This window comes from Puma concolor, chromosome E3, assembly GCF_028749965.1.
Source record: "Puma concolor isolate L17-30 chromosome E3, mPumCon1.1.hap2, whole genome shotgun sequence".
Lineage (NCBI taxonomy): Eukaryota > Metazoa > Chordata > Mammalia > Carnivora > Felidae > Puma > Puma concolor.
In genome coordinates this window covers 15,036,567-15,063,177 of record NC_141682.1, presented here as the reverse complement: position 1 = coordinate 15,063,177, position 26,611 = coordinate 15,036,567, and the positions used below count along the sequence as shown (strand labels likewise).

At 44.2% G+C, this 26,611-nt stretch overlaps 1 protein-coding gene across 4 annotated transcripts in view; it reads left to right on the top strand.

The window, feature by feature from the left end:
- CALN1 (calneuron 1) overlaps window positions 1-26,611 on the top strand; it is a 536,504-nt gene that overhangs the window by 396,858 nt on the left and 113,035 nt on the right. The window lies entirely within an intron of this gene.

Here is a 26,611-nt window from a genome sequence, read left to right as displayed (position 1 = left end):
CTGCTAGTTTGGGCAAGTGATGGATGGGTTGAGCGTGCCCTCCCAGTAGGGGGGTTTGGGGGGAGGCTGCAGCAGTTTGAGAAACCAGAACGCAGAAAAAGCTGGAGAAGGAAGAAGATCCACGACGGTTCGGGTCCTCGAGTGCGTTTTAGAGTCAAGCGCTTTGGCTCAGGGCGAGCCAAAGCTCCTGGCCTTTCTGGTGATTAGCTGTGTGGGTCACAGCATGGAATGCGACACCTTCAAATCCCAAGGGTACATGTGAGAGGCCGCCACAAACCAAACTCCTCACCGAGTTCTCTCGGAAGCTGGAAAGCCGTTTCTGGTATTTACTTCGTCACTGGAAGTGAAGTGTTTTCCTGAGGCCGCCTGGTGCCAGAACGCTTTGATCAAATTCCATTACGCCATCCAACCAAGGTGTGTGGTGCCCAAGGGGCGGCCACGGGAGTCATCTTCACCACAGTAATTCAACCCACAGTTAAGAGCCTCCGATGTGCCAGGCAGCTTTCGGGCGTCGGCAGTGAATGAATCAGCGGGTCAATAAGTGTCATCTCCTGCTAAGTGCTATGGTGAAAACAAGGCAGAGTGATAGGATAGAGACGGGGGGCTACGTGGGCATGGCTGGTTAGGGCGGGCTTCCTGGAGGAGGTGAAATGGCTCGGGAAGGAATGAGAAGGTGGAGCAGGCTTTATGAAGAACTGAGGGGATGGCTTTCTGTGCAGAAGCAACAGCAAGTTCAAAGTCCTGAGGTGGGAACAAGCTGGCATATGCCCAGAACAGCAAGACGGCTGGCGAGGCTCGAGTGCAGTGAGGCAGGAGGGAGGGCAGGGGTGGATTGGTGGGAGTGCGCAGCCGTCACAACGAGTTGGGAAGCCGTTGTGAGTCTGAACCAGGGCGTCCTGATGGGATTCGTGGTTTTTTTCAGAAGCCGACTCAGGTGAGCGTAGATCGGAGGTGTGAGAGACGGAGAGCAGGGGGTAGATTTGCATCAGCAAGAATAGTCTGGAATATCAAAAAGCACAGTAGTGGGGGTCAGAGACCTGGCTCCTATTCTCAGCCCTTCGACCCATTGGAGGAGGTCCTCTGCCTCAGTTTCCCCATCTGTAAAATGAGGGAGTTGGAGCAGGTCCCGCACAGGATCTTTCTCCACTTGCCCAAACCCGAGCGCTGAGGTGAAACAGGTGTGAGTAATTACCCCGAAGGAGCTTCTTTTTCAGACAGTCAAGGAACAGCATCCTTCCTCTGAATGTCCATCATATTTATGGCCGGCCCTTCAGCCCAGGCCACGCCGTGCTAATGACCACGGGTAGCACAGAAAACAAATTCCACTGGGTCCCAGAGGAGCACGAGTGAGGCCTTCCTCTCAGATGGCCACGGCTCCCTGGCATCTGGGGAGTGACGGAGAGATCGAGCATCTTGAAGACCTGTCACGTCATTTTGTAGACCTGTCAAATCAGTTCTCCTGGCCACGTGCCCTGGGGAGGAACCTTCGCTGCCCGGCCAGGGGAGGAGGCCGCCTGGCACCCCCCCCCACCTGCCCAGGGCAGAGTCCGTGTAGGAAAGCGGCCCCCTCTCTGCCGACATTCACACCTTGCCTAGACCCACCACTGGGTCACCATAATGCCTACTGTCTCCCCAAGGGGTGCCTGTTCAGTGAACCCCTCCTGTCATGCTCCGCTACCGTATTTTTCGTGAGTCTGGCAGACGCGTGATCACCTGAACAAAATCTGGGCGTCGGCCCCCCCAGGGCAGATCTGCAACCATTACAGATCTACCCTTATTTCTACCTCCCTGGAAAGGAGACAAAGAAAGCACATGGCACGGCCTCAGGGATGCCGGTTGCGTGAACTTTCTGTCTTTGTTGTTCATGCCTCCTTTAGCCTTCCTCTATCAGTCTGGCTCGCTTGCTTTGGGACTAGATATCTTGAATTCGTCCACACACCTAGCCGTCTTCCTTCTGAGTTACCCCTAACTGGAGGGAAAGGCAAGAATCCTACAGCTAGCCTAGAAGTTTCCCTGGAAGACTTGAGCCCTGAGTTTTCTGGTCGTAAGTGCGTAACGGGAACAGTATTATAAAGCAGCCTGGTTTGTGTGGATTTTTTTTTTTTTTTTAGGTAAAAAATAAGCTTCCATACAATTTAGTTTTTCATTTTTAAGTCCTATAATGTTTTCAGAAGTTCCCCAACAGACTGTGGCACAGGGAAACTACGTGGTGAGTTTGGGGCTTAAGGTGCCATTCTAATTTTGATCGTAAGTACCGCGACTTACACAATTTGCTCGTGCCTTCTGATTCATAGTCTGGTCTGTAAAAGTGCCTTAGTTCATGGTGTGGTCACCCTAACTGAGATAACGAGCACGAAACTCATGGCAAAGAGCTGGGACCTGATAGATTCTCAGTGAGTGACAGCTGTCATTTGTCACTGCAACTGCTCCTCCCCCCCACCCCCGGTTTCAGCAGTTGGAAACTTCCTTCCTTGCCATCACGCACTTGCCCTGGAGTCAGAATCAGGAGGCCTGGTTCTAGACCTGTCTCAGGTATGGCCCTGTGCCTGAAGCCTCTTTTCTATTTCAGGTAAAAAAAAAAAAAAAAAAAAAAAAAAAAAAAAAAAAAAAAGGCCTTACAGTGCTTGCCTCACTGAGACAAGTGTAGAAAAATTATGTGTTCATATAAAAAGTTCTTGGAGCCCTCTGGATATAAGAGGATACATAAATTCAGACTACCTTTATCATCATCGCTATTTTTATATGAATAGGATTTTGTTACTCAAGGTCTTTGGAAACAGACAAAAATAGAAATGGGTGAAGGTACCCTGATTTTTCCTCCTTTGGAGGGACTTTTTTCACTCATGATGTTATTCAGCTAATTAAAAGAAAATGAACAGAGCCTGCCATTGCCCGAGGGTCTACTATTTCCAGAAATGCTTTAGGACCCGAACTGCCTAACCAATCTACAGAGTTGGCACACAGGCTCCCGCCAGGGGCTATCCCCCAAGTCGCCTTTACCCCATGTCTGTCCTCAGCAGAACCCCACTGAGTGGATAGGTCCCATAGAAGCCACCCAGAAGCTTCACCTTGTTACCTCGCCTGAACTGGAGCACTTCTGGTCTGCGCTTGTTTGCTTTTCTTTTTTCTTTCTCTTTTTTTTAATGTTTATTTATTTTTGAGAGAGAAGGCGAGCATGAGCTGGGGAGGGGCAGAGAGAGAGGGAGACACGGAACCCCAAGCAGGTTTCAGGCTCAGAGCTGTCAGCGCAGAGCCCGACCTGGGGCTCGAACTCACCAACTGTGAGATCGTGACCTGAACCGAAGTCAGAGGCTTAACCGACTGACCCACCCAGGCGCCCCTGCACTTGTTTTCATACTCACTATGTTCAGTCTTGTCTCGGTACTTAAGTGTGTCATTTGTATATCTTGTTGACCTCACGAGATTTCAGCGTGGTCCCCTCTAAGACAAACCATTAATGTGGGGTTTTTTTCTGTCTTCATTTCCAAGGATACTAGGAGGCGGGTACCGGACTAGCACCCAATTTCTGCATGAACACAGGTCAGAGATCAGAGAGGGAGGGTAGCAAGTGTCTGTAAATATAACAGACTCTCAACCTGGGACTTAGTAATTGATTGATTCGTAATTAGTAATTAATAATTACACAGAAACTAGTTGTTTTAAGAATGACTTAATCAGGGGCACCTGGGTGGCGCAGTCGGTTAAGCGTCCGACTTCAGCCAGGTCACGATCTCGCGGTCCGGGAGTTCGAGCCCTGCGTCGGGCTCTGGGCTGATGGCTCAGAGCCTGGAACCTGTTTCCGATTCTGTGTCTCCCTCTCTCTCTGCCCCTCCCCCGTTCATGCTCTGTCTCTCTCTGTCCCAAAAATAAATAAACGTTTGAAAAAAAAAATTAAAAAAAAAAAAAAGAATGACTTAATCAGACACAATAGGCAATGATTACATGAATTTACTCGGCAGGCTTGTTCAACACCACAGACATATCGTATAAGCAAGATATTAATTTAGACCGGTGAGCTCCTCCTAGGAAGAGGGCAATGAAAGTTTACTACTCAGAAATGGCTAAGTCCATGCCCCAGAGACGGGGGCTGCTTATCTTGAGTTTAACTCTTTCAGGTTGGGGAATCTTAAACTCAGAAATCTGAGTTCATTATTCTTATCAGTTCAGAGCATACTATGACCACCAGCTCATGCAAAGGTCCTGATTAAATAACCTCCGCGTGCTGGGAGGTGCTGTCTGCGTGGCTCAGTTGGTTAAGTGTCTGACTCTTGATCTCGGTTCAGGTCTTTATCTCAGGGTTGTGAGTTCGAGCCCGCCTTGGGCTCTGCGCTGGGCATGAAGTCTACTTAAAAAATAATAATAGTGATGTGTGTGTCTATGGGGGGAGAGGGGTTCCCCACACCACCGCGACTTATTCGACTATGTTTTTATCGGCATCCTGACCCCCATTTTCATCCTAACTGCTTATACCTACCCTGGAAATTTTTAAAAATTTTTTTTTCAACGTTTTTTATTTATTTTTGGGACAGAGAGAAACAGAGCATGAACGGGGGAGGGGCAGAGAGAGAGGGAGACACAGCATCGGAAACAGGCTCCAGGCTCCGAGCCATCAGCCCAGAGCCCGACGCGGGGCTCGAACTCACGGACCGCGAGATCGTGACCCGGCTGAAGTCGGACGCTTGACCGACTGCGCCACCCAGGCGCCCCGACCCTGGAAGTTTTTAATCAATGCCTTTGAAAATAATAATTATTACCAACTCTAAGTGGATTTACCAGGGCCCTGTTGTTCTAAGCACTTTTGTCTACTTTATCATTTTTAATCCTTCCAGCCACACTATGAGATAAATTCTTTTATCGTTCCCACTTAACATATGAGGAACCGAAGCACAGATAACATTCAGTAATTTTCCCAAGGTCACCCATTTGACGGCACGGAAAGGATTCAACCCAGGCAACCTAGGTAGAAGGCCTGGTCTGTACATGCTCCACGGGACTGTATCTACCATTTATCTAAAATTGTTGTGTGTTGGGGCACCTGGGTGGCTCAGTTGGTAAAGCATCTGACTCTTGGTTTAAGCTCAGGTCATGATCTCGCGGTTGGTAGGATCGAGCCCTGTGTCAAGCTCTAGGCTGACAGCATGGAGCCTGCTTGGGATCTCTCCCTCCCTCTCTCTGCCCTCTTCTACTTGCACACATGCATGCATGTGCTCTCTCTCTCTCTCTCTCTCTCTCAAAATAAATAAAATTTAAAAAGAAAACAACAACAAAAAACAAACCCCAAAATTTAGCGTGTTGTCTTGTGTATTTATGTTTTTGAATGTATTTGAATCTTATGTTGGTTGCTATAAATCTCCTTCTATACCTTGCTTTTTTTTTCATTCCACGTTATGTTTTCAAGATCTAAACAATTGCAGGGGCGCCTGGGTGGCTCAGTCGGTTAAGCATCCGACTTCGGCTCAGGTTATGATCCTGCAGTCTGGGAGTTCGAGCCCCGTGTTGGTCTCTGTGCTGACAGCTCAGAGCCTGGAGCCTGCTTGGGATTCTGTGTCTCCCCCTCTCTCTCTGCCCTTCCCTGCTCACGCTCTGTCTCTCTCTCTCTCTCTCTGTCTCAAAAATAAGTAAACATTAAAAAAAACCTTGAAAAAAATAAAATCTAAACAATTGCAAAAAGTACCCCTAGCTCATTAATTGCCACATAGCATTCGCTCGTACACATCCATCCCAGTTAACTCTTATTTTCTCAGTGATGGACGCACAGAATGTGTCCCAGTTCCCAATCCCCAAATATTGTTGACGTAAATATTCTCATACTTGTCCCCTTCTAGACCTGTGTGAATTTCCCTAGAATATATCATTTGGAAGAGGATTTCTGAGTTATAAAGTCCCTACAGCCTGGCAGATTAATTTCCAGGATGGTGATGCTACCTCTCCTACCATGAGTATAAACGATTCTTTTCTTCCCGAACTTCTCATAAACAATCGTCTGACTTTCCAGTTTCTACCAGTTTGATTATTATAAAGTGGCATAACATTGTCTGCACTTTCATTTCATTTCTCTACGCACTCACGAAATTGAGCATCTCTTCAGAAACTTGTGGTTTGGTTTACCTTTCTGGGAATTGCTGGTTCGTGACTTTTGCCCATCTTCTATTCTGGGTCTCCCATCTCACGTCTTAGGTACCAGCTGTTGGTCAATTTTGCAGATTGCAGGTACCCTCTGTCGTGTACTCCGTTGAATAAATTCCCACTGTGGACATAATGAAATCCACTGACTTTTTGGCTTCTATTATTTGAATGTGGAATTTTTGTTTTTAAAATAACTCCTCTAGGCACCTACTTCTGAATCTAATGGAGTAATTGTGGACAAAATTACTTATCGGAAATCTGTCTTAACTTGTTTCCCGTGCAGAGGGAGACACCGTGGCTTCCGTTCATTTGGCCCCTGCCTGCGTACTTTTATCAGGCGATCAGCTAGTTAAGAAAATAGTTTCTATATTCTGTGTATTCGGTACCTGTTTATACTTCCAATACTGATACAACCGATATTCTGAGAAACAACTGAAGAGGAGACATCGGTTACGATAAAACCTAACCGGCACCAAAACCAAACACTTAAACAAACAAACTCATCCAATTTGAATAAAACTTCTGTCGTGAAGAACGGTAACAGCTGGATAAGGAACAAAAACTCCAATGTTTGAAGGCACTGGAAAGTAACCAAGGCAACTTAAGACTTGAGGGTTCAGAAACTCAGAAGAGGAAGGTGGAGTACTGAAGAGGTAGAATGCTGTGGCAAAGTCACGAGAGAATTTCTCTCTAACAGTATAAAGCAGAATGGAAAGCAATGGCTTTCAGCTTGTGGTATCCCCGCAGGGACAAGTAGACAAAATTGGAGTTGAGGGCCACGAACGGAACCTAAATGTGAAGGGCCTACTTCCAGGAAAAAAGACTGCATGAAATTTTACCGCAGGGCATTTGCCAACTTAGAAGTTGTAAATACGCAAGTTCCAGATATCTTTGTTTCTAAGGTCTAAGAGGAGAAGTGTTTCATCAGAGAGATCTTGTCAGTTTCACGATGCCGGGAGAGAAAACTAGGAGTTCAGGGTCTGCAAAGAAGAAGGATCCCTGGTGAACACCCCAGGCTTCCGGATGAGACCCTTAAAGGGATCTGCCCCCGAAGTGAGGAAAAACTAGAGAGAACCATGAAACTCATCCTGACCGGTCTACCTGACAGAATGAAATTGAATGCTCTATGAATGAAGAACAGGGGCACCTGGGTGGCTCCGTCGGTTAAGTGTCTTGACATTGGCTCAGGTCATGATCTCACGGCTGTGGGTTCAAGCCCCACGTTGGGCTCTGTGCGGACAGCTCAGAGCCTGGATCCTGCTTCTCTCTGTCTCTCTCTGCCCCTCCCCCATGTGTGCGCTCTCTCTGTCTCTCTCCCTCAAAAATAAACATTAGAAAAAAAAGAATAACTAGACATACCAAGAGATGGGGCCATATGACCAAAACCAGTAGAAACTATAGACAGTGGAAACAGACCCAAAACTCAACTACATCTGTGTTATCAGATGTGACTTGAAAAGAACCATGATTAATATATTCAAGGAAATCGATAAAAAGATAGAAAAACTTACTAGAGGCCTGGAATCATTGTTTCTGCCTGTTTTTAAAGAAATGTCCAAATGAAAATTCTGGAATGAGAAACATAATCACTGAAATTAATAACTCAATCGATTTTACATCAAATCGGACACAGCAGAAAATAGGATAAACAAACTGGAAGACAAATGAGAGAAAATATCTGGATTAAAGCAAAATAAAATGAAGAATGCAGAAAGATATAATTAACAAGTCTGTAACCTATGTGTCATTGGAACGTCCAAAGGAGAGTTGAGAGAAGATTGGGCAGAAGCAACGTCTGAAGAGCTACCAACTGAAAAATTTCCAAAACCAATAAAATAAATATCAAGCCGCAGGTGCATTTTACAGCTTAGGAGTTGGCCAAGGCCTTGAGTCCTTTTTCCTTGGAAGCCCTGTGAACCTTCATCATGATAAATACCAAGACTATCACCCTTCTGTACATTTCAGTAAAATTGATGAAAAGGAAAGACAACGAAAAATCTTAAAAGCAGTCAGAGAAAAAGACATTCTCTACAACACTGGCAGCCGACTCTTCCAGAGAAATGGTAAAAGTCAGAAGATAATAGACGGGATCTTTAAAGCGCAGAATGAGAAAAAAAAAAAACCCACTATTGTAAAAATCTATACCCATAAAAATCTCCTTCAGAAATGAAAGTGAAAGAAAGACATTTACAGACACACCAAAACGGAGAGAATACATCGCCAACAGATCCGAACTGAAAGAAACCACGAAGGAGAATTCTTCAGGCAGGAGAAGAATGATCCCAGGTGGAAATGGGATAATTCAGGAAGAAAAGAAGAGGACTAGAAAAGATAAAAATGTGGTAGATATGTGGGAAAAGTGATGAACATTGAGTGTTTTAAACAACCAATAAAATAATAAAGTGTAGAGTTTTAAAGATGCAGAATTAAAAGCGTGGTAACAATAGTACAAAAAGGAAAGGAAGTAGATTGGGTTAAAGTGTTGTAGGGTCCTTGCATTTTCTCAGAAGTGCTGGGTGTGCTAATTCAAGATCATGTTTTACAGCTCAGGGATGCAATTAACATGGTATATTTAAGCCCAAATATATCAGTAATGACATTTTCTTTTAATGGACTAAATAGTCTAATAAAAGGCAAAGATTTTTCAAACTGAAAGATCATCAAAATCCATCAGTATGTAGCTTACAAGAGACGCACATGGAATGCAGAAATATTGTAAATATATACGGGTGGCTCAGTCGGTTAAGCGTCCGACTTCAGCTCAGGTCATGATCTCACGGCTCGTGGGTTCGAGCCCCGCGTCGGGCTCTGTGCTGACAGCTCAGAGCCTGGAGCCTGCTTCAGTTTCTGTGTCTCCCCCTCTCTCTGCCCTCCCCTGCTCACACTCTGTCTCTCTCTCTCTCTCTCAAAAATAACTAAAACACTAAAAAATTTTTTTGAAATATAAAGGCAAAAAATATGTACCCAACAAACGTGAGCCGAAACAAAAGTGGTACAGAATAAATAAAACATTAAAAAAATTTTTTTAAATATAAAGGCAAAAAATATGTACCCAACACACATGAGCCAAAACAAAAGTGGTGTAGTTATATCAATATCAAAGTGAACTTTAAGACAAGAAGCGTTGCTAGAGATCAAAAGTCAATTCCGCAGGGAGATGTAGCAGTCCTCAATTTCTGTGTGCCTCGTGGTGGAGTTTCACAACTGGTAAAATAAAAACTGGCTCAACTAAAAGGAGAAATAGACGAATCCAGCTATGTTTCTCAACCTTAAAACGATTTTTCTGTAACTGGAAGAGCAAACAGGCAGTGAATCAGTGAAAACGAAGGAGGTTTGAACGTCCTGAATAACGAATAGGACTTCATCGATAATAAAAACCATTCATCTAACAACTGCACGCCATATATTGTTTTCAAGTGCACATGGGACATGTACCCACATATAGACCACATGGGGGAATTTAAAACAAGTCTCCACAAATTTCAGACGTGAAATAATCAAGCATGTTCTTTGATCGCAGTGGAATTAAGCTAGAAATCAATAGCTAAAAGAGAAATGAAATGTCTTCTATACACTCCTAATTAAGTCAAAAAGAAACCACAATGGCATGATTATGCTGGAATCCATATATTCAAGAGACACTGGTATTTCTTGTTCTGTGAACTGTGAATTTATTTATATCTTTCTCTTGGTCGCTGGTCTTTTGAATTTGTAGGAGCTTTTATTTTTAAATTTTTTTTAACGTTTATTTATTTTTGAGACAGAGACAGACAGAGAATGAACTGGGGAGGGTCAGAGGGAGAGGGAGACACAGAATCTGAAACAGGCTCCAGGCTCTGAGCGGTCAGCACAGAGCCCGACGCGGGGCTTGAACCCACGGACTGCGAGATCATGACCTGAGCCGAAGTCAGACGCTTAACCAACTGAGCCACCCAGGCGCCCCTGTAGGAGGTTTTAATGTAATAAATAAATTAGTGGTTTTTTATGTAATTAAAGTCTCAGATTTCTTTGGCCTGTCAGTTGGCTTTTGTCTTTTATAGCGAACGTGTCTGTTAAAATTCTTATATGATCAAACTTGTCAATCGTTCTTTCACGACTTCTGCTTTGTGTGTCATAGTTAGGAAATCCGCCCCCACTCCATGCCTCTCTAGTACTTTGTAATATATTTTTTGCATTCAAATATGAATCCCCTTGGAATGGACACTACCATACAGTGTGAGATATGGAGTCCACATGTTTTCTCTAGATAACCTTTCTATCCCATTCCTCTATGGATGGTCATAAAAATGGTCTTCAGGCTTTCACTATTGCAAGCTCTCGGAGACAACCTTGTAGTTTTGACAATCACATAGGTACAGGCACCCCTGAGGGATACATTTGTTGAGGTGGATTTGCTCGGTGAAAGGATGTGAACATTTCTCACTGAAATCCAGCATGGCGCTTATGAAGTATGATGTAGTGGGAGATACAGGCTCCCAGTTGTGGGGCGCGTAAGTCACAGGAATAAAGACGCGGCATAAGGAATGTAGTCAAGGATAGCGTAATAGTGACGTATCATCCTTGCTCCTGGAAAATCTCCAGGATAGGTTCAGGAAGGAAGCCAGCGGCCCATTTTGGATTTCCACCTTAGCAGCAATCTGAACCCCACCCTTGGATCTCGGTCTATTGTTTTGTAGAAGTATGTAGCACCCAGATGGAGCCCAATCCCATTCCAAGCAATGTGACTTGGGCAAGTTACTTCCTTCTGCCTCATTTTCCTTACCTATAAAACGGGAAAATCATCATGACTGTTACAACTACCGTCTATAAACCCGTGGGCATTTCTGTATTATGGCTAGACAGCATCTCCTGCATAGCATCAAATATCACAAAAGAGGGGCGCTTGGGTGGCTCAGTCGGTTGAGCCACCGGCTTCGGCTCAGGTCACGATCTCACGGTTCATGAGTTCAAGTCCTGCGTCGGGCTCTGTGTTGACAGCTCAGAGCCTGGAGCCTGCTTCCGATTCTCTCTCTCTCTCTCTCTCTCTCTCTCTCTCTCTGCCCCTTCCCCACTCATGCTCCGTCTCTCAAAAATAAATAAACGTTAAGAAAGTTTTTTAGAAATAAATAAATATTAAAAAGAAATTTAGTATCACGAAAGAGATTGCCTAATAATATTAATCCCTGACATGACTAGCCCTTGTCTATCATTTGTGTAGCAAGAGGCTTAACATTTATACCTGCCTTTACTCTGCCCTCTTATTCTTTTGTTAGAACTTTGCTGAAAATCTTTTCTTTTTTCTCTTATATTTGTTGTTTCCTTCCCACATTCCACTTTTGGTTCGGTCCTTCAATTACTCATTCATCCTCCCAAGCACGGACTAACTGCAAACAGCTGGCTGTCTCTTGCTCTTCTAAGCCTTGTGCCATCCCGAGGCCGTCTCCAATTCTTTTTTTTTTTTCAAGTTAATAAACAAATATATTTATTTTGAGAGAGGCAGGGAGGGGCAGAGAGAGAGGGAGAGAGAGAGAATCCCAAGCAGGCTCCGCACTGTCAGCCCAGAGCCCGACACGGGGCTCGAATTCACGAACCGTGAGATCACGACCCGAGCCAAAGCCAAGCGTCGGATGCTTAACTGACGGAGCCACCCAGGTGCTCCTGCCTCCCTCAATTCGTGATGCGGTGTCATTCACTTGGCATTCATTTACCAAGTGTTTATTGAGCACCTTCTTTGTTCTGGGCACTGGGGACGTAGTTCTGAACAAGCAACAAACAGTCTGGTCCTTACTGTGCCACATCTTTCTTGGCAGAGTGGGAACAATTTCTTTCTGGAAACTGTCGAGAGCGAATGAGGGTCCAGCGTTCCTGGCGGAGGGTAATGAGGAAGCCTGCTTACCCCATGGCGTCAGGAACGAATGCAACCCCATCCCTGTGATACGCTCTGATGTTGTCTCTTGGGAACATTCTTTGCTTAACTCTTTCTTCTTGTGCAAGCCTCAGCTCAGATGTTGCCTAAAATGTCAAACCCTCCCTGACTACCCCAAGGGAGCTCTCTGAATGCTACCTAAATCTGCATTGAGTAAATTCAGACATGGATAAAATAAGTGTTGCTTCCAAAAAGGACAACCAGCTTGATGAAGCATAGGCTCCATCATACCTTGGAAAGAAGAGCAGCTTGGCGGACAAGACCCAAACATCGCCACCCAGCCTTCGTCACAGCCCACATCTGACACGGAGAGAGTCCTGGTGCCCTGGAGCCCAGAGTCCCATGTTGACATCCGACCTGAACTTCCTGGACCCAGAGGACTCAAAAGTCCCCCTGCCCCTTCTGACTTGGTGTTCAGTGCCAGGGGAGTGAAGCAAAGCTTTATGCATGTCTATTTTTAAGCAACCAGATTTATGCAGCCATGCCTAAGAGTCCCTGGATGCTGTTTATTGTTAGATGAGACCTGTGGTTTCTGGAAGCCTTTTTTCTAACGCAGCGGGCTGTGCCATTAGAGGCCTGGCGTGCTTTCTAGTCATGCAGAGAAGAACTTCCAGGGTATTATTTTAAGCACATCCCAGTCTTTGTACAACTTCACCCAGCACACCTGGGAGTCTCTACTACGCTGAAAAGTCAGCACTCCCCACTTGGCTGCGTTGTCAAAATGAGGTCATAGGGACAGGCTGCACGAAGAGCAGAAACTACGGAAGGCGTATTTAACTTGTAGACTGCATTTCGTGGCTGAGTGTCCCCAAACCTCCATCACCCCTGGGCAGATGGGTATCTTCCCTTCTCTCGTGGCTGAAGGGGAGGGAGAAGGGAAAAGCAGCGACCTTGTGCTGTGACGGTCTTCATTCGTTCCTCGACAGCCGCTGATTCATTCTCCAGACAGCCTTGCGCCTGGCAGACAGACCTCATCCTTCCTCACTAGGGCCATGATACCTTGTCTTTCTTTCACCCTCGTTTGTATTCTGCGCCCCACTCTCGTCTTCATTACAGCCCTCTCCCATCTCGAAATAGCTAAAGCAGTTCCGTTGCCCGTTGGACGCACACGTTAGCAGCCCTCTGTCCAGTCGTTCTCCAGAAAATTCCCCACCACTGCTTTGTCTTGGGCCACACAAAGCCTTTGCATCTACAGACCCAGAGACGACTGCATCTACACTGGTGACCCCTGCTCCACGTATCCCATGAGTACTGACAACCCTCCCCAGGGTGTCCACCTATTCTGGTCAATAGAACCTTCTCAGATATTAGATGGAAGCACATTTCTCACTAAATATGATCTTTCTTTGATAATTCAAGGGGTTTTTTTGGTGGGGGGGGGGGAGGATGTCGTGAGACCCATGTGAGATAGAGGTTGCAAACAGCTGGCCCACAAGCCAGTCAGTCTGGCAAACCCAAGTTAAAATTGTTGGGGTTGGTCGACCACATTTTAAAAGAGGGCGATTCCATATAAAAATTCAGATGAGCTGTTCTGAAAAGGGCAGGCCTGTGTTCCCACCCAGCAACCCTGATGATGCTGAGCGTAGCCAGCTTCATACCTTGGACAGGGACATGCCTTTCCTCTGTCTCTGCCACCCCCACTGCTCTGCACCCGTCCCGTGTCTCCACTTAGGTTACCCGCCTGGCCCTGGGGTTGACCCTCCTCGATTCCTCCGAGGCCCGTAATTATCAGTACTCCGAGCCTCGCGATGTAACTGGGAATATTTTACTTTAAAAAGTCTCTCAGCATAAAGGAGCTCAGATTCTCCCTGGGTAAGAAGGTAACATATTTACATAGAGGAATTGGTTAGAGGACACTAAAAAACTTAGAAATGCCCAGGAGCACCAGGGTGACTCAGTTGGGTAAGCGTCCGACTTCCGCTCAGGTCATGACCTCAAGGTTCATGGGTTCAAGCCCCGTACTGGGCTCTGTGCTGACAGCTCAGAGCCTGGAGCCTGCTTCAAAAAAAATTTTTTTTTAATGTTTATTTATTTTTGACAGAGAGAGAGAGAGAGAGACAGAGCATGAGCGGGGGAGGGGCAGAGAGAGAGAGAGACACAGAATCCGAAGCAGGCTCCAGGCTCTGAGCTGTCAGCACAGAGCCTGACGTGGGGCTTGAACTCACAGACTGAGAGATCATGACCCGAGCCCAAGTTGGACGTTCAACCGACTGAGCCACCCAAGCGCCCCCTGGAGCCTGCTTCAGATTCTATGTCTCCCTCGCTCTCTGCCCCTTCTTCACTTGTGCTCTGGCTCTCTCTGTCTATCAAAAGTAAATAAACGTTAAAAAAAAAAAAAAAGGAGTGCCTATATAGCCAGATTGTGCATTAATTTAATGCAATTTTTCCCAGTTTTATTGAGGTGTAATTGACCTACAGTCCTGTATCAGTTTAAGGTGTCCAGCATAATGATTTGACTTACATACATGGTGAAATGATGGTTACAATGAGTTTAGTTAACATGCATCATCTCATACAGGTACAAAAAAAAAAAAAAAGAAAGGAAAAAAGAAAAAAAAATTTTTTTCCTTGCAATGGCAATTCTTAGGGTTTACTCTCTTAACAACCTTTCAAGTATCCCACAGTAAATCTCTAGGACTTATTCATCTTGTAACTGGAACTTTGTAGCTTTTGGCCATATTCCTCCAGTATCCACTTTCCCTAGCCCCCATTTCTGGGAACCACAAATCTGATCTCTTTTTTTATGAGGTTGTTTTTTTTTTTTTTATTCCACACGTAAGTGGAAAATCTCCCTTAAGATCATACAGTGTTTGTCTTTCTCAGTCTGATTTATTTCACTTAGCCTAACGCCCTAAGGGTTCATCTCCGTCATCACAGATGACAGGATTTCCTTCTTGTTTCACGGCCGAGTAATATTCCATTGCGCAGACTTACCACAACTTACTCGATCATCCACTGATGGACGCTTAGGTTGTTTCCGTGTCTCGACTGTCATCACTAATGCTGCTGTGAACATGGAGACACAGCTATCCCTTCAACATGCTGTTTTTATTTTGGGGGAAATATATGCCCAGAAGTGGAATCACTGAATCAAACAGTAGGAAGTTCCATACTGTTTTCTACTGTGGCTGCACCTTTTGTTTTGTTTTTGGTTTTTTTTTTTTTTTTGCATTTCCCAATGATTGTTGATGTGGGGCATCTTTACACGTACCTGTGGGCCGATCATATATCTTTTTTGGGAAAATGTCTATTCGGGTCCTTTGTTCATTTTTTTTAATTGGATTATTTGTGGGGTTTGTGCTATTGAATTCCTTGAATGCTGTGAGTTCTTTGTATATTTTGGAAGGTAACCCCTTATCGGATACATGGCTTGCAAATATTTCTCCCATTCCGTAGGTTTTCTTTTCATGTTGTTGATTGTTTCTTGTTCTGTGCAGAAGCTTTTTAGTTTGAAGTAGTCCTGCTTGTTTATTCTTTATTTTGTTGCTTATGCTTCAGGTGTCTCACTGAGCTTTTACTGACCGCCAGGCACCAGTGATTCAGAATTGATTAAGACAAAGTGCCTGCTCACAAAATTCTTGCAATCTATTGGAGAAAATACATAAGAAAACCAACCATTTCTTTATAATACGATATGTGCACTATCTGGAATTATGCAAAGTTGGCACTACAAAGGGGCAGATGCTTATAAGAATAACTTTCCATGCCCCCCTAGATTCTAATGTACCTGTTGTGGTCAGGTTGGAAGACAAAAGATTCTACTTAATGTAGTTTTATTTTATTTTTAAAAATTTTTTTTAACGTTTTATTTATTTTTGAGACAGGGAGAGACAGAGCATGAACAGGGGAGGGTCAGAGAGAGGGAGACACAGAATCGGAAACAGGCTCCAGGCTCTGAGCCGTCAGCACAGAGCCCGACGCGGGGCTCGAACTCACGGACCGCGAGATCATGACCTGAGCTAAAGTCGATGCTTAACCAACTGAGCCACCCAGGTTCCCCTAATGTAGTTTTAAAAGTCTTACTAGGGCTTGGGCGCCTGAGTGGCTCAGTCAGTTAAGCGTCTGACTCTTGATTACAGCTCAGGTCATGATCTCACGGTTCATGAGTTCGAGCCCCACCTCAGGCTCTGCACCCACAGTGAGGATCCCCACAGGGATTCTCTCTCTTTCTCTCTACCCCTCCCCTACTTGCTTGTGCTCTCTAAATAAATAAACAAACAAACAAAAACTTTAATTAAAAAGAAAAGTCTTATTAGAGAAGTAGAGAGCTCCCTGTATTACTGGAAAGGTTCAGCTTCGAAGAACCACTTCCCGTATCACACTAGAGAACCTACTGCCTTTACCATGACAGGGAAGCTGGTGATTCTAGAAGCCACCTGCTGACTCCAGCTACCACAACTTCCGGCTCCAGAATTATACCACTAGGTTCGTAATCCACACCAGGTTGCATGCCTCATGCCCTGCCCCCCTCCCCATGCATCTTCTCACTTCTAGATCAACAGGTCACGTGAGTACCTCAGGTTGGCCGACCCCTAGTTACAAGACAGGCTGAGAGATAATGAGTGCCAGCTCTCCAGACTCTATAATCTATAATACGGGAGCATTGGCAAGGCTACTGATTAAGCTCGTCTATACCACCTGCCACTGCAAACCTCCTCACCACCCTCCCCAAAGAGGATGCCTCTGTAGCCATCCACAGTTATGGCTGGGACTGCCCTCCATGCCACAGGTATGTCAGGTCTGGAAGGGGGCTGGAACTTTTGATCTATCACAAAGCCAAGAAATTGTGGTCCATCGGCCAAATCTAGCACACCACCTGCTTTTGTATGGCCCGAAGCTGAGAATGGTTTTCGCAGATGAACATGTGCCATTAATTTAATGATCGGGAATACTAAATGTGAAACCCAAGTAAGCAAGATATTATCTCCTCTCAAAAAAGAGTTTGGTTTTTCTCATTCATAAATCTGTATGACCAAAAAAGCACTCTATTACTATTACATTTTAAATTTCATTATTTTACTTTTTTTGGTAGTTTGTTTTCTCTCTCACTGTTTAAGTACTTACAGAATATCCTTGACTTTTGCCTCTCTGCATATAAAGCTTAAAATATTTACTGTCTGGCCCTTTACCCACCCTCCCCCCCATAAAAAAAAGGTCACAGATGCTTGATCTAAAAAGAATGCATGATGTTGGGGTGCCTGGGTGGCCCAGTCAGTTAAGCGTCCGACTCCGGCTCAGGTCGTGATCTTGTGGTTCATGAGTTCGAGCCTCACATTGGGCTCTGTGCCGACAGCTCAGAGCCCGGAGCCTGCTTCAGATTCTGTGTCTCCCTCTCTTTCTGCCTCTCCCCTGCTCAAGCTCTGTCTCTCTGTCTCTCTCAAAAATAAATAAACATTACAAAAATTAAAAAAAAAAAGAATGCACGATGTTATAGAAGCACCAAAAAAGGACATCTAAATTAGACCAGGAAGTCGGAGAAGACTTTGGCTTAGGTTATGCTTCATCTGGAGTGCAAGTAAGAATTTTAAAAATGGAGAGGGGAAAGGAAGGAGTTTAAGAGCATAGGAAGCAGCATGTGAGAAGCACAAGAATGTGAGGAGTCGAGACAACGGGATGTGCACAAGAATGCAGTTGGACTCCTTCGTCATACCAGACATGGCAATGATCTCAAAATGGATCATCAACCTAAATATAAGAGCCAAAACTATAAAACTGTTAGAAGAAAATTAACGAGTGAATCTTCATAATTTGGGGTTAGGTGAAGCCTTCTTGGATGCGACACCAACAGCACAAGGGACAAAAGATAAAATAAATTGGGCTTCATTAACATTTAAAGCCTCATTTAGAAAATTGTAAGATGACACAACCAAGATGGTGAAGAGGCAAACGACACGAGGAAATGATATAGTCCTAAGTCCTATAGCTGATAAAAGACTTGTAACTAGAATATGTAAAGAACACTTTCAACCCAAGAATAACAAGACACACAACCCAACGAAAGAAATGGGGCAAAATATCTGAAAAGACAGTTCCCCAAGAAAACATACAAACAGCCAATGACGACGTGAAAAAAACGCTCAATGTCGTGCCATTAGGGAAATGCACATCAAAACCACAATGAGATACTTCTCTGTGCACGCTAGGATGGCCGTAATGACAAATTTAGACACATAAATAATAACGAGTGCTGGCGTATAATCTAAAATTGTAGAAACAATCATGAGGGTTGCACAACCTCGTGAATATACTGAAATCATTGAGTGGTTATGTTTTAAATATGTGAGCTGGATGGTATGGGAATTATATCTCAGTAAAGCTGTTTCAAAAAACACAGTGAGTTCATGGAACTACAGGAGGTTTCTGATGGGGGGAAAAATGATGCAGCAGAGAAACAGCCAGAATAGAGACATAGGTAGTGTGCAGGTAGCACAGGGCAAGTATGCTCATCAGTGTGATCTCAATTTTATTGATGCATCGCAAGCAAGGCAGTGTGACCCGATCATATTCGAACCTTAGGTCACTCTGGCAACAGTATGGAGGACGCATGACAACGACAGGTGGCATGATTGGGGGTAAAGAGAAGAGGGAGGGCCCTATAGCCATCTCGCCTGGGAGTGATCAAGCCAGACGGAACTTAGAACCAAGAGACTAAGGGTGTCGATGTTACCAAAAGGACAATATATTGGGAGAAGCACAGAAGAGCATTCATTAGAAAACAAAGTCTGAGAACTATTTTAATTAACAATTTCAGAGATGGAGAAGTTCTAGGTAATGACACAATTCAGTGTGGACTTCTAGGTCTGAATTTCTGAACTGTATTCAGTGGCAGAAATATTAATGACGTACAATAAGCCAGTTCTAAAATCTTCAATAATTATTGTGGAAAAAGAGCATATCAGGTTGTTTTTTTCTTTTCTTTTTTTTTTTTGTTTTAATGTTTTTTTATCTTTGGGAGAGAGAGAGCTGGAGAGGGGAAGGGCCAGAGGAGAGGGAGACACAGAATCTGAAGCAGGCTCCAGGCTCCGAGCTGTCAGCACAGAGCCTGACGCGGGGCTCGAACTCACAAACCACGAGAGTGTGACCTGAGCCCAAGTCGGACGCCCAACCGACTGAGCCACCCAGGCGCCCCGTCGGGTTGTTTTCTTCTTAAACAGATCAGCCAAATGCTACTTAAGGGACACATCCAAAATATATGAACATAGACTGAAAATAAGAGGATAGAAAAAAATAACATGCAAAGAATAACCAGAAGAAACATGGGGTGACTATATTAATAAAAAAACAGATAAATTAGATTTTAAGAGAAAAAAGCACTATTAGCACAAAGAGAGACAGTATTTGGTCATAAACTATTTAATTAACCAACAGGAGAGAATTTTTTAAAATTCTGTGTACCTATTATCATAAGTGGTATGTGACATATTATCGTATATCAAAATATATAAAGCAAAATATTGATAAAATATGAACAGTAATTGGCCAATTATAGGAGGAAATTTTAACACACTTCTCTAAATTATTAATAGTTTACAAAAATTTTTTTTTTTTTTTTTTTTTTTTTTAATTTTTTTTTTCAACGTTTATTTATTTTTGGGACAGAGAGAGACAGAGCATGAACGGGGGAGGGGCAGAGAGAGAGGGAGACACAGAATCGGAAACAGGCTCCAGGCTCTGAGCCATCAGCCCAGAGCCTGACGCGGGGCTCGAACTCACGGACCGCGAGATCGTGACCTGGCTGAAGTCGGACGCTCAACCGACTGCGCCACCCAGGCGCCCCTAGTTTACAAAAATTAGTAAAGATTCAGAGGACTGGGGTGCCTGGGTGGCTTAGTCGGTTAAGCATCTGACTTCAGCTCAGATCATGATCTCACGGTTCATGGGTTCGAGCCCTGTGTCGGGCTCTGTGCTGACGGCTCAAGCCTGGAGTCTGCTTCGGATTCTGTGTCTCCCTCTCTGCCCCTCCCCCACTCACACTCTGTCTCTCTCTCTCCTTCAAAAATAAAAAAACCTTAAGAAAAAAATAAAACCTTAAGAAAGTTTCGGAGGATTTACCTAAGACCTAACAAGTAGATTAAGGGGACAGAATAAAATATTTTGCATTATAGTTGAACTTCCTCTTCTGCCTAGGATATGGGAAACAGGAAACAGCTTCACTCTCATTGCAATAACCAGAAAAATCTGGGGTAACTACAAAAATTACAAATCTTCTCGAATCCATCAGAGAGTTGAAGCCCGCCCCAGAGCAACCACGTAGCCCGAAGCCTATGGAAAGACAGACACCTCCAGGGACAGATGGGACACAGCACGGAGTCACCGCTAGGGGGTCACAGAGGGAGAGAGGCCCAGCGCCAGATTAGTGGGAAAGAATTCGGCCAAAATTTCTAACAAATTTCCAGATTGTGAGTGTGAACTAGCCTGAGAATATAGGTTTGCACATACCCACGGGCCCTGCTCCATGGACCTCCATTGTGTTCACTTCGAAACAGACATGCTCAAAGCAATTCCATTGTTTATCACAGAGCACTTGGGAAGGTGCTTTCAGAGCTGAGACGCAGGGGTAGATAACTGACCTGAACCCCAAGCAGGAAAAAGACACATAGAATAACACCCGTACATACACATGCACACCTAATGTGAATGGGACAAGATATTTGCAGATGACGTATTTGATAGGTTAGTATCCAAAATAAATAAAGAACTTGTACAACTCAACACCAAAAAACCCCAGGTGATCCGATTAAAAACTGAGCAGAAGACATGAACAGATATTTCTCCAAAGAAGCCATCCAGATGGCCAACAGACTCATGAAAACATGCTCAACATCACTCATCATCAGGGAAATGCAGATCAAACCCACGATGAGGTACCAACTCATTGTCACAATGGCTAACATCAAAACCACAGGAAATAACAAATGTTGGTGAGGATGTGGAGAAAAGGAAACCCTCGTGCACTGTTGGAGGGCATGGAAACTGGTGCAGCCACTGCGGAAGACAGTATGGAGGTTCCTCAAAAAATTAAAAATAGAACTACCATATGATTGCAATATTGGGTATTTACCCAAAGAATACAAAAACGCTAATTCAAAGAGATATACGCACCTCTATGTTTATTGCAGCATTATTTATGATAACCAAATTATGGAGACAGCCCAGGTGTCCATCGATAGATCAGCGGATAAAGAACATGCGGTATATACGTATATACACAATGGAATATGAATCAGCCATAAAAAAGGATAAAATCTTGCCATTTGCAACAACCTGGATGGATCTAGGAAGTATAATGTTAAATGAAATAAGCCAGGCAGAGAAAGACAAAAAACCATATGATTTCACACATGTGGAATTGGAGAAACAAAAAACAAACAAAGGGAAAAAAAGGTAGAGGCAAACCCAAACACAGACTCTTAACTGTAGGAAAAACATGGTTACCGGAGGGGGTGGGAACGGCTGAAATAGGTGATGGGGATTAAGGAGTGGGCTTGTGATGAGCACAGGGTGATGTTTGGAATTGAAGAATCACTGTATTGTACACCTGAAACTAATATGGCACTGAATGTTAACTACACTGGAATTAAAATTAAATTAATTAATACTTACAAATGGTTTTAAAAAAGATAAGCGTCACGATAGGCCCCTTGGTAGAAGCTATGTAGATCGGAAACAAGAAGTGACATCTCTAAAATGACAGAAAAGATTCTGTCAATCCAGAATTCTATCCCTGTGAAAATAGTTTCTGAAATCAAAGGCAAAATAATGGCTTTTCCAGACGAAAAGGGCCTTGAGAATTTATTGCCAGCAGACCTGTGCTGTAAAAAATGGCAAAGGACAGTCCCAAAGCAGAACAAACAAGATGGCGAGGGAAACGTGGGTTTACATAAAGAAATGAAGATTTCTGTCCTGAAGTGCAGGACGATACGAATTACATTTTTTTAATCCCTTTTTAAAAATTGACCCTTTAAAGCAAAAATAGTCCTAAGGTGTTGTGTTTGTAGCACATGTGAAGTTAAACGTATGACGGCAGTGGAAGAGACAATACGAGGGAGCAGTTGAAAGGATACTGTTTTCGGGTTGAGTGTATCATTGTATTATGTGAAGGTAAATACCACAGTCACGTTGCTGACAATCTAAAGTAAAGAGAAATCACAAAGGCAGACGGAATAAAACAGAAACAGTATAGAGAGGAAAAACAAAGTAAGGTAGAGCTATTTAAGGGCAAGGAATTAGAAACAGCAACTTCACATATGGATTTATCTGAGATAATGTGCGGTGGATGGGGCCACAGAGTCTCTAGAAATTCACGTACATTGGTGGTATCCTGGCTTTTGAGATGGTAACGGATAATGGCTTCATGGGTGTTTGTACCCAGGGGTTTGGTCCATTATGCTTCATAGCTTTGCAAAAAAAAAAACCACAGAACATACACACATTCTTGTGTACGTGTTAAATATTGTATTCAAGTTTTGGAAATCATGTCACGTCATGTCTTCCACCAAAAAAAAATGTAGTCTGTACCTGGAAAACCAGGTTCTGAGGTGAGGGGTGAGTTCTGTCAGCTGCTGTACAAAAAGAAAACCCTGAAATCCTAGTCTTCGGGTGCAAACTTCTGGTTACAGACTCATTAAAGGCAGTGCTGACATTGGTGACTTTTAAAAATCAAGCGCTGTTGGGGGAGGGAGCAGTGTTATCTTTTGTGATGCTCTAAAAAATGTGTGTGCCTCTCCGTCCGGCTCTCTCCAGGAGGGATGTGAATGTCCTTATATGCACTTCCTAATTTTTCACTGAATCTGAGAATTCTATGAGAATATTATCCCTGAGCCAGGTCACTGCTCTAAATCTTCTTGGCAGAGAAAAGAAAGAAAGAAAGAAAGAAAGAAAGAAAGAAAGAAAGAAAGAAAGAAAGAAGGAAGGAAGGAAGGAAGGAAGGAAGGAAGGAAGGAAAAAAACCCAGCAATGAGCTAGCTCTTTATTTAAATTAGGTAATCACACTGTCTGCCCCACAGAATCACAAGGAAGGCAGGCAAGTGTGGGCTGCCGATGGAATCGTTTTCATGAAGGATTCGGAATCATGGAGTGAGTCTTCTGTCCAGACCCCGCTTGCACGACACACAGTTGAGGTTATTGGGCGAATCCACATGTTTCCTTCTTCTTTTATCACAAGTGCGTGGGGAGCCACCATTCTCCAAATAAAACGTATTCTTCCTTCCAGCCAGCTCTAGTTGGAAGCCACTGATGATGTTTGCGATTCTACAGGGCCCGGGAGAGCCAAGGAACCAAATAAAACCAAGTATCAACAGAACACAGTAGTAATTGCCCTGAGGTTGGCTATGGGCTCTTTCCGTCCTAGAGAACAGATGTGCGTAGAGAGCGTCTTCGCTGCGTCGCGCTGCATGAAACCCACTGTGTGGCTACTCATTTTTTCGCGGCAAACAGCAGCCAGAGCTGGGCCAGGAGTCAAGAAAGGGCTCCAAACAATTACCCGTTGCCTAGGACTGGAAATCGAGTGGCAGAAGTTGTTTTCTGCACTGATAGTGCGGAGCCTGCTTGGGATTCTCTCTCTCTCTCTCTCTCTCTCTCTCTCTCTCCCCCTCCCCTGTTCACCCTCTCTCGCTCTCTCAAAAATAAATAAATGAACATTTAAAAATATACATATATATGTATATGTTTACAAGTATTCTCCCCCTTTAAACAAAGGTAGCAGTCAAAATTGTAACTAATTAGTTGTCAGCTTAGGCAAACCCTTAACTCATTGAATTCATTGATTCATTCGCTCATTCGTTCATTCAAGAGGTAATGCACGCCAAGTTCAATGCACTGTGCCACAATACCATGCCAAGTGGCACAGATGTGCACAGGGTTGCACTCAAATATTTCACAGCCGGTGGAGGAGATGGCAAGGTAAACAAGTAAAACAGAACCCCCTTGATTCTCTATTAGGTCTCCTCTATTGCCTCACAGCACTTGCTCAGTTTGCAATACGTTTTTTGTCTGTTTATCTAAAAGGTGTCTGCTGTCCTATCAGACCATAAGCTCTGAGGGCAGGACCACCTCTATTTGGCCATCAATTACGTCTCCAGTGCTGTGGCCATAGCAACCACGTGGTAAGAATGCAGTGGATGTTGCCTAATGGAAGTGTCCACGGATATTATAGGAGCCCGGGGGGTGTTACCTAACCCAAGCTGGGGAATCAAGGATGACTTTACGAAGGCAGTGATGCTTGGGTTGAGTCTTCAAGGATGTGTGAGAGTTTCCACAGGGCCAAAGCAAAGGGCTTTCAAGGCCAAGGACAGAGCATGTGTCCCAGGCCACACACGGAAGAGCATTTCTTCGTCTGCTTTTTAAAAAACCTGTGTATTAAAATTCCTACCAACTCTGATAGGCTATAATCTTCATCTTCACATGGCAAATATTTCTCTTTTTAGGACCGTATTTTATGTGGTTTGTTTTTCTATATTTTTATTTGTAATTGATTTATTTAAATTCAAGTTAGTTCACATACAATGTCGTGTTGGTTTCAGGAGTAGAGCCCAGTGATTCATCGCTTCCATAGGACACCCAGCGCCCGTCCCAACAAGCGCCCTCCTTAATGCCCCTCGCCCACTTAGCCCATCCCCCCACCGACCCCCCCCCCCCAGCAACCCTCAGTTCACTCTCTGTATGTAAGGGTCTCTTATGGTTTGCCTCCCTCTCTGTTTTTATCTTATTTTTCCCTCCCTTCCCCTATGTTCATCTGTTGTGTTTCTTAAATTCCACATATGAATGAAATCATATTTGTCTTTCTTGGACCAACTTATTTCACTTAGCAAAATACACTCCGGTTCTGTCCACGTTGTTGGCAAGGGGCAGGATTTCATTCTTTTTGATCGCCAAGTAGTATTCCATTGAGTATATACATAACTTAGTTTTCAGTCACTAGAGGGTATGGAGTCACTGTGAACATTAGAATACCTCATTTAAGAAAATCGGTACATTCCTGGGGCGCCTGGGTGGCTCAGTCGGTTAAGCGTCCGACTTCAGCTCAGGTCACGATCTCGCGGTCCGGGAGTTCGAGCCCCGCGTCGGGCTCTGGGCTGACGGCTCAGAGCCTGGAGCCTGCTTCCGATTCTGTGTCTCCCTCTCTCTCTGCCCCTCCCCCGTTCATGCTCTGTCTCTCTCTGTCTCAAGAATAAATAAACGTTAAAAAAAAAAAAAAAGAAAATCAGTACATTCCTAACGATGTCTGGATTGGGTTGCTTTTTCTTCTTTCTATCGCAGTTTTTCTAATGCAGTATTTCAGGGAATCCTTTTGTGCTCAGTTTTGAGTATCATTAAACGAGAATCTTTTAGGAGACATTGTGGAGAAGCTTTGCCAGGATGCTGGAAATTCGGTGAGCAAAGCTATATTCCTTATAAGGTGCTTATGGTTATTTTGGCTGATAGATTAGATTCGTAACTGTTAACCAATAATAAATGAAAGGAAATTCTTTAAGCACATATTCTGGGTCAGGCGGAAGGCCTCAGTGAAACCACCCTGTGGAGAAAGCATGTTTTATGCCCATTTTATAGGCAAGTAAAAGGTCCATCAAAGATGGGCCTTTGTCCAAGTTCAAACAGGAAGGAAGTGTTGGAAACAGGATTCAAATCTGTGTGTGTTTGTATGTGAAGTTCATGCCTTCAATTTATGGGCCAAGGACGGATGTGCCTCATGAGGTGTGGTAGCATATAGACCGGCACTTCCAAACCTGTCGGTCCTTGGATTCCATCCTGCAGGAGACATATGGTGGTGTCATTTTCTTTGGATAAATAAGTTTGGGACCCTTTAAATAGCTTGTTTTATTGCAAGGCTTAGCAGAACCTTCAATACGCTTGTGAACATTGTAACTTTCCAAGTGGGGGGGGGGGGGAGGGGGAAAGCACGTATTTACTTTGCAAACTTTTTTTGACCGCAGAACCCTTTAAAAATGTTTCTGGCCTTGGTAATCTGCCTGATGTCTCTCAGAACCTGGTTCCAGGACACAAGTTGAGAAATACTGACATAGGTAATAAATACCACATCACAAACCTTGGAGATCCCCCTTGTGTTTGAGTTTAGCTCCCAGCTGGGTCGTCTGGAGCCACTCGTGAGTTTATACCATATTCTCATGACGTCCTTAATTTTTCTGCGTATTCTTTTCTCTCTGTCTCAAATGGCCTCTCTTTACCCAGTGTGTGGGGTCTTTCTGGGAAACCACTCTACTCTAGTCTCTTTTCTGCCAACCCTTGGCTGATTCCCTCAGGCCAATTTGGGTATTGGCTCCTCTGTACCCCAGTATGTCTTATCACTTAGAATTGTAATAGGCCCTTTATTTTCTGCCAGCCCACCAGATGGCTACGGCACTGAGATCAGGGATGATATCTTTGTATAAAGATCCCTATCACCTAACACAATGGCTGGCATATAATAGGCACTCAACCCTACTTGAAGGAATGAATAAAAAAAAAAAAATTTGTTTTTCTGGGGTGCCTGGGTGGCGCAGTCGGTTAAGCGTCCGACTTCAGCCAGGTCACGATCTCGCGGTCTGGGAGTTCGAGCCCCGCGTCGGGCTCTGGGCTAATGGC